Here is a 12,317-nt window from a genome sequence, read left to right as displayed (position 1 = left end):
AGGATGCTGATTCATGGAGTGATCAAATATAGTCCAACTCTGAGTCTTAATTTGGGCTTAATTGGAATGCTTACTGAGCAACACGAGCAAAACAAACATCTTAAACAAAATAAAACCCTACTACCTAAGCACAGAGTCTGAAATCAAAACATTCAAGTAAACTATTGCTCCACTGTTTTTCAAAGATCCGTGTTTCCCTTATACAGCATACATGGCTTCTCTCCTCAGAGTTACTTCCTATTGCAAAGTGGGTGGAGACACTCTAGCCATTACCACCAATTTTCAAGGAATGAAACTGAGAGTCAGAGGAACAAGCCGAACATCCATTAGAATCACTTTCTTTTAAATAATCATTAGAGAATCCCACAAATATTTCTCATAGACATCTTAAGGCCGTAACTTAGCTGCAGAAATTTGAAAGGCAGTGTGCTTACTTTTTTTTCTGCTAAGCAAAAAGGCCAACGGAAAAATCAGGTTTTCTCTGTATATTCTGCTTTGTTTCAATTTTATGTTATTTCCAACTTCATTGCAGTTCCCATATTTCACTGTGGATTTCACATGCTTTCCTAACATGCCTTCATTCAGAAATGAATAGAAATATTCCTATACCTACACATTTTGGATAAAGAAGTTTAAGAACCTGAAAATTTCTGCTTTCACATTTTCTCTGCTATTGAACATTTAGATGTATGAGAACAATATATTGAATTTTCCCACTTAATGTAATACATTAATTCTACATTTTTAAAGGCAAAAAGGATCTTGGAGAAGACCAGTTCACTCAGTTAGGCAGATCTGAAACTTTGTAAATTTACCCATGACGATAGAGCCATCAAGAATATAAGTGGAGCCGGGCATGGTGGAGTACACCTGTAATCCCAGCGCTCTGTAAGGCAGAGGGAGGCAGGTCTCTGTGAATTAGAGGCCAGCCTTGTCTACAAAGAGAGCCCAGGGCAGCCATGGCTACACAGAGAAACCCTGTCTAGGATAAACAAAAACAATAAAAAATAAACAATGAACAAACCTCCCCAAAAAGACTATAAGTGCAACTTCAAAGTAACAGAAGATTTATTCACAATATGAAACAATATAATCCAGCAAAAAAAAAAAAAAAAAAAAGAGCTAACCTAATATTAGCATCTATTTAAAGGGCCAAATTAAGCACAGAAAGTCCTAAGTAAATATGGAAATTAAAATAAGAAAATCCCATCATTATTAGATTAAGTGATGTTGCAATGAATCAAATACATCACAAAGAAAGATAAGTGTCATCCAGTGGTTCCTCGGTGCAAAAATAAAATTGCTTTTCCATTTAAAATATTTTATTGTTTTTTTCATGTTGTTATGAGAGGCAAAAATCTGCTAGGCATCTATCTTTGTCAATCATGATTTACACACTTACCTATTTGATAATCTTCCTTGGGGAGAATGAGGTTTTAGTATCATAAATCAGTGTGGACCACCTCTCCCTGCTAGTCAGTCCTCTTTTAAGTCCTCCTATCTGCATGCTGCCTACAGCCAGGGCTTCCCCTGTCCCCTAGGAAGGATTCCCACAGCTGGAGAAGAGAAGTAATAACCACTGAAGGGATGGGACTGGTGAGCAGGGACACTTACCGATACACACATGAATATGAATTAGAAATGAGATCCCATGTCAAGCATGAGGGTTACAGCTCAGGGATGTGAGAGAATGGGAGTCAGGATAAAGCCCCTCCTTTCATCCTAGCAAAAAGGCTCACCCTTTCCCAGGGATAGATCTAAGGGCAAGTGAAAAATATGTGTCTAGATCCCAGCTTTCAGGACTTGAGCCCTTTGACTCCGGTGAGTGACAGATTCCTTCTGTGAGTACACTAGGCCTGTCTCTTTTTGAAAGGCCTAGAAAGGTGTGAAGTTGGAAGGAAAGGTGGACTGGTCACTGACTGGGATAATCTCACACTTATGCTTCTGCAATAGGACCTACGACACCTGCAGTGACCTCATCCAGGGAACTCTTCACCCCTGTGTCTTCCCCACTAGTCAATTTACACTGGCCATCACATGGTTGTTCTGCCCACTCCTAGAAACCGATTTACAAAGGAATTTGATGATCAGGAATCCAGACATATTTTTTTTTTTACAAAGCCACTAGAACACCTCTTTCTCCCTCAGCTTCTTTAATATAGTCAGGACGGACTTAGTGGAAAGTTTTCACTGTGGCTTGACTTTGTTGGAAAGGGCGCTCTCCTGCACTTCCATCACTTTCCTGCTGGGTTCTCTGTGATGCAACAGAACCCCAATAGGCAACTGTACAAATTTGGCTGTAGTCTAAAACAAGGAAGGAAGCAATGCTGCCTCTATCACATCAAACTCATCGCCATCAGAGCATCCAACAAAAACCCAGTAATCCTGCCTGGAACAACTATTATATGCCAAGAACTACACTAGACCCCGGGAGATAGAATGATGATTACAAACCAAGCATTCACAAAGAGAAAGCAGGCACATAAAGATGGTTTTATCTGAAGTGTTGAATGCAGTGATTTCTTAGGAAGAGGTCACTCTGATAATATTAGGAAAGGCAGCCAATACGGAAGTGAAAGAATAATCAGTAAGCCAGGACACATAGATAAGCAGAACTGGCCATGTGTTGTGGACCAAGGTCTTATAATCCAAATATTCCAGAGACTAAAACAGGATTATTGCAGTGATACTAAGGCCATATAGGAGTCCCAGGGAGGCCTGAGATACAGAATAAAGCCATGTTAAAAAAAAATTCAACAGAGCAATAGGCAGGGAGAGTTAGAGAATAGTATCATGGGAGTATTATTCTAGTCAGGGGAGTGCTCTTGTGAGCAGCAACAGAAGAGAAACCATGAATGTACAGAAAGAAAGTGAGCAGTTTAAAATGATAACCTACAGAAAAAAGTATCAATCAGTAAGTAAAACAATCCCATATATATATTAAAGAACTTGGATTTGCTCTCCTTTTAATGAATAATCCCTGAAAAATTTTTTGAGCCAGAGAAGGGTATATTGGATCAGAAGAAGCAAGATAAGGTATAGAATGCATATTTGAGATGACTAGGTTGACCGTGGATTAGACATAAACAGCACAGAAAGTACAATTATCGATCAGGGAAAATGCAACAGTGATGATAAGAACCTAAGGTAAAGCAGTGGTAGCTCCAAACACAAGCAACGTATTTCAGAAATATTAGAAAACAGTTTTCCCATCCTCTGTGTGCACACAAATAACAAGTTCCCAAGCTCTGTGCCTATAGAGTCTGCTCTAATTGATCCAGGATATTTTTAAAGCTCCCCTGGTGATCCTAGTTAGCAACTAAGCCTGAGAAGCACTGATTAGTCCTCTGAGTAGCCCCTGCTAATTAAAGAAATATGTATGTACAGAAGACGGAGAAGGCAAGAATGATTGCCAATTCTTCAGCTTTAATGATAGTGAGAGATGGCTTCAGAAACTCACATGGGGTTGGCCAAGAGACAGTTCATGTCCAGGAGAGGGGAAATGAATTTGCGATTGAATATGAGAACTTTAAGGGTACCTACGGAGTAAGCAAGTGTCTGTGGTGTGTGTGTGTGTGTGTGTGTGTGTGTGTGTGTGTGTGTGTGTTTCAATAAGGCTTATAAGATTATTATTTTGAGAATATTGACAAGCGAGTAATAATACTTTCAGTGCTATACAGAACAGAAACTGTATCAAAGGGAAGCTACTGTATCAAAGGGAAACTACATAGGATAAGAAGCAAGTACTCAGCTGCACCCTGAGGATCAACATTCAGAGAAATGTAGAGGACAGAAAAGGAAATCAGAAGAGAGAGAAGTATGATTCACATTGAGCAAAGGAAGACTGATGCTATCAGCTTCAAATCCAGCAGAGGTGACAGTTTTTAAATGACTATGCAACATCCTTGAGAATGAACAGCTGAGTGATCTCTGTGGCCTCAAAGAGAAGGCTGTTAAACCAAGAGTAGGTTAAAAAGAATGGGAGCTAAGGGAAAGGTAAGTAGACCTGCAGTTTAAAAAGAAAAACAACAGCATAAATATGGAAAGAATGTAGATGTCTTCTGCACATAAACAGGGTGTACGAGCATGGTGACAGGAAAGAAATCCAAGCATGAGTGTATTTTTTAAAGAAATGTCCCGAGGTCCAACTCCTAGACAAGGAACTACTGGCAACTAAAGACTAACAGGGAAATTAGCCCCTCCCAGGGATTAACCCCGACTGTATAACCAATACAAAATGCTTAGCCTTGAAATTATATACATGTAAACATAAAGGCAGACGCAACAGCTTATATTCATGGATTTGTGCATGAATGTATGTGTAAAAGTATAACAAAAATAATCAAAGAAAAAAACATCAATTTGGAAGGGAGTAAAGGGGAACTTGGAAGAGGTTGGGAGGAAGGACTGGAAAATGGTTGGAGGAAGGAAAGGGAAAGGAGAGCTTATTTAATTGTATTTTAACTCAAGTTGTTATTTTATGACACAGGAAAAAAAGATTATGGGATTTTAATAAAATTTGGGGCAACAGTGCTAATGGGATCCAACTGTATTTGAAGAAGTTCTAGAATAATTGTCTTCTCAAATTGAGTGGAATTTAAGGAGAACGATGAATGTTTCCAGCAGATATAAAAGGCAAATGAGCACTGAGGAACAGCCATAATCTATTCTGAAGCTCGCTGACTTTAGTGATCCAGTTGAGTCAGATGTCCACCTGAAAGGATGTACAAGTCCCTGGAGCATGGCTAATGGAGGGAAAGATACAACGTCAAAAGAGATTAGTGATGGGACTGGAGAGGAACTGTGGAAATGTAAGAATAAAAGACATGAAGGAGTTGGGTGAGAGAGTACTTTTAGATATTCACCTTCATAGTGTAGGACTCATTGGAAGGGAAAAAGGAACATATTGAAAAGAGAGGTTATCCTCTTCATACAAGGGTGTTAAAAGAAGCAACTACTCCCAATATTACACAGGATGATCAAAAAATCATTGTGTTGCTAGGTAATTTTTAGTGGTGATGAAGACACAAGTATAAGTCTTAGAATAAAATTTTATGGCCAGTAGGCAAGAAAGAAAGTAGGTTGGTATCAGCATTGATATGCATAATCTTTGTAAAATATAGATCAAAGACTTTCTGGCTTTATTGCATTTGAATATGAAAGATGAATTTAGAAATAAAACACAACATCTTGAATGCCAGCCCTCCAGAAGGTGGAGAAAACAATGGATTCCTACTCTCCCTCCCTCCTGCTTTCTTAAAGACTGCTTTTCAATTTTCCATCCTGGACTCATAAATCACAAAATGCTTGCTGAGAAAGTAGTCAAAATTGTGAACAGATTTTTGAAAATGTATGTAAAGAGATAAATGAAGGTTTTTTAAAAGCTAAATATCAACAGCAGAGACAGAGAGAGGAAGAGGGAAACAGAGGAGGAGAACAAAAGTGAGGAGAGGAGAGGAAAGGTAAGGAGAGGAGAGGGAAAGAGAGAGGAGGGAGAAGGAGGGGAGGAAAGGAAAGGAGAGAAAAATTTCACTTGCTAAAGTTAGTTTTATAAAAGAGGGTTATATATTTATATATAGTATAAATATATATAGTATAAATATATATATTTATATATATTTAAAAATCATATTTAAATATATATGTTCATATATATATTTATACTGTATATAAATATATAGTATATTTATAAAAGATGGTTATAGAAATTCTTGAGAAAATAGCCATTTTCTTTAATTCTTAGAGAAAACCGGTTCTTCTAAGTTGCTAAATGTCTTGACATCCTCCATTTTAAGTTACAAATAAGCCTGTCACCTTTACCACAACCAGCAAAAAAATAGAGGGAAAAAAAAAGAAAAAAATCATTCCATGTTTTAGAAGTCCTTTATTTCTTTTCCTTTCTCATTGCATAGTGTTCTATATTTTGGTTGTAAAATATGAAGCAATTCTCCTGCTTCATCAACATATACAAAGAACAGCTTTGGGTCTGCTTTGGGTAGGTTATGAGGTAGTTCTTCATGAAACTAGCTATTGCTTGGTACAACCTAATATAACAAATATGCAGCATGGTTGATCATGCTTCTCAGCAAGGTTCTTTCCCTAAATCCTTTGTGGAGAGCTTGTCATTTGCCTGTTCTGCTTTAAGGCTGCTAATGGAAGCCTTTTCTCCTCCCTATGGACATGAAAAAAAATTACAACTCATTTTCTTTTTGTTTTTGAGGACTTATATTGTAGGAAGGAAATATCATTTTGGCGTTGCAGTTGCGTATACCCAATGAAACAATATTTTTGGTTTAAAAATGAGTGAGAATATTTTACATACTGTTAAGTTTTATTCTATAAACTTAGTATTGCTCTGTTATTCAACACTTATGTTCTATAAACATACCGTCGTGATGCCTATTATGAAATGAAAAAGAAATGCCCACTTAACTTAGACAAAAGAAGTAAGGGAATGCCCTTACTTCTGAGGAGCTGAGTGGCATGATGGGTATTTAAGGAAAAAGAAATATAAATACACCTATGGGGTTGAAGGTTAAGAGAGGGAGTGTATACAGGGGCACAACAAGTCCCCCAGGCAATACATATCAAGGAAGGAAGGATGTAAGTTCTATGCTAGAAATATCATACCAAAAAAATATTATAGGAACTTTTAATTCTATAATTGGAAGTTTCTATCATTTTTATAATCAAATGGAAAATTTACTATCAATTTTCTATAGTGAGCCAGAAAAGGTGCAGTAACATTAGTATTTGAGAGACATATTTTTATCATGGTAGATTTTTTTTTTTTTTTTTTTTTTTTTTTTTTTTTTTTTTTTTTTTTTACGGAGAAGACAAATAGTGAGATTTCTTGGGAGACCACTTATCCCGTTTGTATTTGAGAAGTTTCAGCATCATGTGACACAGCAATAAAAGGAACAGGTTTGTTGTTGCTGTTGATTTGCTTGTTTGCTTGCTTTTTTGTTTTGTTTTGTTTTGTTTTTAAAAGTGTATGGTCCTGGCTGTAATTTGGCTAAGGTTGATTGTGTCTTTCTTTTTATGTTTTCTTGTTTTTTGACAATTTTATATACACGTACAATGCAATACACCTGAACTAAGGGAAAATCTGAAGATTTGAAAAAATGTAGCCCCATAGACTCATATATTTGAACATTTAGTCTCCAGGGAATGGAACTTTTTGGTTGGCTTAGAAGAATTAGGAGGTGTGGCATTGTTGGAGAAAGTGTGCCACTGGGGTGGGCTTTGAGGTTGCCAAAGCTCATGCCAGTTCCAGTCTCCGTCTGCTACCTGTGTATCAGGATGTAGCTCTCTGCTACTGCTCCAGCATCAGGTCTGCCTGCATATCACCATGCTTCCCACCGTGATGATAATGGACAAAATCTCTCACACTGTAAGCAATCCCCCAGTTAAATGCTTTCTTTTATAAGAGTTGCTTCGTCATTGTGTCTCTTCACAGCAATAAAAGAGTGACTTAAGACCAAGACGGAAAACTTTCTGGAAGATAAGTGCATATTCACTTTAAGAGGACAATTATTCCTCTGTAATTATTCACTCTCCCTAACACACCTGTGAGTAAATCAAATTCCCTGAGGGGTGGGCTGTGGTAGACTCCTGGCCGGTTGATTGACTGGTCTAGCTGGATTAGCTTTACAAGGAAGAGAAAATAATATATATTCTAATCTTTGCAGCAGATCAAACTGTCATGTTTCCAAGGAATGCCAGGAGTAGATTCCATTAGGGAGTCATCCATCCTCAGTTCCTACTATAGATATTAATATAATATTCAGTAAATAACCAGAAAAGATGTGAAATGCTAGCTTCTGGAAATAATGTAGTTGCTGCATGCATCAAGTCAAAACAATGGGATTTTCTGAGCTGGCTACAGAACAGCAGCAGAAGATATTTGAACAAAGCCACTTTAGAGAGTAAGTTTATGAAGAAGAGCTTACACCAATGCTGTGGCTATTCATTTAAATTAAAGATATTTTTTTCCTAGAATACTACTTACTCTCTTAGGTAATCATGTTAATTCCTTTAACTATTATAAATTTTCAAGACAATCAATTAAAATGTGAACAAATACACACACTTGCACCCCAATCTTGTGAAGAATAAGATCCTTTAGCATACTACTCTACCCAAACTTTTAAAAGTTTGCCAAGTCTATTTTAAAGGCTTGTCTTACCAGGATCAAAGAAGAGATTTCATATCTACTGCAAGTCAGATGACATTTAACTAATTCCTGAAACTGGTAAGCTGATTATGAAGGACTCAACACTTTCCTTATCTAAGATTAAGCTTCAACAAAAATGCAAGAGAAGATTTTCTACTGAAACTTAGCAGCAGTATACGATTAAGGAGAAATGCCGAATGAACATTTGAGAAAAATATTCTTATATTTGTGTAGGTTTGTATTTTGAATACATTTTGTAGCTTCTGACTTTTGTTTTTAAGTAATGGTTTTTATTCTTTGAAAGTGTCAAACATTTATACAATGTTTATTGGTTATATCTACCCACGACTACTTCCCTTCAGCTCCCCAAGTGTCCCTCTCCCATCTCCCACTCAAATTCATAGCCTCTTTTTAGTTTCTGTGGGTGATTTTCCTTTGAGTCCAGTTAATGCTTTCCATAAGCACACGGGGCATGAGCAATCCAAAAGTGGCCACTTTTCCAAAGGAGAGTGATCAATTTCAGTTGCTAGTCAATTGCCAATAACTCCTCCAATAAGATTAGAGTCTTGGTGGCCACTCTGCCACCCATGTTAGACTTTTTACTGGTTTGGGCTTGTGTAGGTTTCATGCAGGTAACTCCAATTGCAGTGAGTTGAGACATACAACAGCCACGGCATGTCCATAACTTGGTATTTCACAGCTTTCCTTCTCATGTGCTGAAATTTGCTTGCTTCTTTCTACTCGTTCATGAGCCTTGAAGAGTAGTAGCTGTAGAGTTAACGTATCCATGGGTCAGCACCCCAAATAATGTACACTTGGCACTTTGACCAGTTATGAGTCTCTGCATTAACTATTCATTACTCTTGTACCAGACCAACAAGTCATTGCAATGAACATTTAAAGCAAAGAAGTGCAGACAAAAGGGTATACCGTGGAACACACTGTGACACCCACAGCTTCCACAACAAGATTTTGTTTTCTCTGTTGTGGGGGAGATTGCAAGGGTGGAGGCCAGTAACAATGGAGGGGGAAGATGAGTGGGATTAGGGTGCAAATTCACGAAGAACCTTCAGCAATAGGGTCTCACTGTCTAGTCATGGTGAGCGTCTATCAGCGATGGCAATAGCCTGTGTTGTTCTGAGTGCTGGCGCAGCTTCTTAGACCAATGAATCATAGCATCCCATGCCTAGCACTGTTTTTTTTTTTTATGTAATAATCAATGTGAACATCGAACAGCATTATCCACCCATGTAGGATTCTTCTGCCCAAACTCTCTTTACTTATGAATCATTCATGTATGTATATATATATATATATATATATATATATGTATGTATGTATTTATGTACATATATTGTTTATCGATTTATAGCTATTCTTAGTTTATAATTCAAAACTTTTCTTGAATTGGAAGACCATAATTCTTCATATAACTTTTCCATACACACTGCATTTGGGTTATGTAGTTTCACATTGGTAATGCTTAACTTGATAAGGATGCTTATCACTGTGCAAATTAAAATGTTTACTGAAAGTCTGACATGGATTAAACAAGTGCAATTCAATCTAAGAGTCCTCATCTTTTATCATAAAATCCATGTTAAAAATAGAAAGTGTAATCATTAAAGAACAATGTGTGAAAATAAGTATTCAGTGAATGCTAGTTTTGATCCAAATAGTGGAAAATTGAGGGAAAGGAGGCTAACAGTGAGAAAAAAAAGCTTTATCCCAGTATAAGTGTAATAATAACCTAATGTGCTTTAAGAAAAAGGAGCTGGGTCAGCTGAGCTAGAAAGGTTACAAATAGGAGGTGAAATAATACTTTGCAGTGTAGCATAAAAGACAGCATTAGAGAAAATGGTCTGTGCAATGGCTAAAATTAACAGTAGAGGTTGGATGTTATAAATTTCTCTGGCATCTACCCAGCTCATAACCACAAATCAGCTTCATGACATTTTCTGATATAATATGGCATTGGACATGCAGAGTCTTTCAGGAGAGGGACCACAGCACAAACAGATCCTGGAGATGAGCACTTAACCGTAAGACTGCACGCGGTGCCAAAATGTTACTACCTTTCTTTTTAAGGTGATCTCAAAAGAAAAAAAAATGATTAGTTACCTCTGTTAATAAGGTAGTAAATTAATTTAAATGAAATAGATTGCATTAACTGGGTCATTCCTTCTGAATCTTATGAAATGAATACTTGAAAGTCATTCACAAGACAAGGGATTCATATTTATTCACAAGAAGAACAACAATGTAAATTTAAAGTATCAGAATTTTCAAAGAAAAATTATTGTTTTTGCTACAACAATTGCAACATGTTTTATTAGTTGAAACCAAGGGGTACAGTAAGAGTATAGCAGGCACCTAGATCAATAATAACCTACTTAACATGCAGGACCTAAGAAATAAAAAGAAGGTAAATGTAATAAAGCATTTTAGAGAATAGAGTCATGTTCTAAAAGATTTATTTTCAATTTCAAACTATGAACATCCCCCCACTTTTTCAAAACTGTTCCTTTCATTATCCACCAATCTGCCTTAATAATGAGACATGAAAATCTTCTTGTCAAACTCATTTCACATACTCCACCTCCACTCTCCTACTAATAGTCCAGCTCAGTGGTTCTCAACCTTCCCAACCCTGTGACCTTTTAATACAGTTCCTCATGTTGTAGTGACCTCCGACCTTAAAATTATGTTTGTTGCTACATCATGACTGTAATTTTGTTGCTGTTATGAGTCATCATAATGCAAATATCTAGGTTTTTCAATTGACCCCTGCAAAAAGGTCATTTGACCTTGCACAAGTTGAGAACCACTGCTCCAGCTCCTAAAATGTTGACTCTTCTCAACTGGTTTCCTAATTAAACTTCTGTTTTTCCGGCAACATATAGGTAGCAGAATACCCAAAATATTATACAACTTAGCATATATTGTAAACAAATGTTCAATTCATTTTACTTGCCATGTCAGGGTAAGAGTTATTATGTTCTTCTTATTTACAACCCCCGACATGATCTGGCCTCTATCTTGTTTCATAGCTTATCTCTGACCCTTTCAACCCATCACTCACAGTTGTTCAGTTCTTTCCAAGAAATTTCACCCTGGAGTCTTCACTTGGTAAGCTTCTCTTAACCTTCATCTTTTCGAAGCCCGGTTCCTTTGATTCAGTTATCATGTTAGATGTCATCTATGCATAATGTTTTTCTCAACATGTTCCAGTCAAAAATGGTCACTCAATCTCATCCTATTACATTGGTTCATAAACTTCTTCTGTAAGGGATTAGATAGCAAATGGTTTTAGCTTCACTTGCTGTAAATCCTCCTGTCACAGCTGGATAACCAATGTTGGAACGGAAAAAAAGTCGTGGACAATATATAAACAATTATAACTGTGTTCCATAAAACTTTATTCAAACTAAAAAGCCAGTATAGTTTGGCAATTCCTACTCAATCATAATCAAAATCTATTGAGCCTCTGTTGAGCAAAACACTGCTTTTATAACATACTTTTCTTCATTAAAATTCAAACCACACTGGAACAGTAACAATATTGCAAATCTCATTTATTATTTGATCTCAACACCTAATGCCTGGGGAACAGAAGGAAATGCTTCTGAAAAAAATGGTATGCAAAACTCAAAACACTATGGAAATAAAAAATGAGAACATCATCTTTGAGTGCTTATTTGGTTTTTCAGAATACAATAAAGATTAGAAAAGTGTTACTATAAGCAGATAATTTGACTATTGAAAAACTAACATTTATTATTTCAGTAAAATTACACTACAAAATGACAGAAAGAACAAGAGGAAATGTAAGTGATGCCACATGTCTTAGTTAGGGTTTCCTTGCTGTGAAGAGACACCATGACCACAGCAACTCTTATAAAGAAAAACATTTAAATAGGGCTGGCTTACAATTTCAGAGGTTTAGTCCTTTATCATCATGGAGGGAAACAGACAGCATCTAGGCAGACATGGTGCTGAAGAAGGAGCTAAAAGTTCTACATCTTGATTCCACAGGCAGTAGGAGTAAATGCCATACTAGGCCTAGCTTGAGCATCTGAGGCCTCAAAGCTTGCCCCTACAGTGACACACTTTTCCAACAAGGCCACACCTCCTAATAGTG

The sequence above is a fragment of the Psammomys obesus genome, unplaced genomic scaffold, assembly GCF_907164565.1.
Source record: "Psammomys obesus unplaced genomic scaffold, mPsaObe1.curated_primary_1811, whole genome shotgun sequence".
NCBI classification, from domain to species: Eukaryota; Metazoa; Chordata; class Mammalia; order Rodentia; family Muridae; genus Psammomys; species Psammomys obesus.
The sequence above is the reverse complement of the archived record's forward strand: the minus strand, read 5'-3'. Positions refer to the sequence as shown.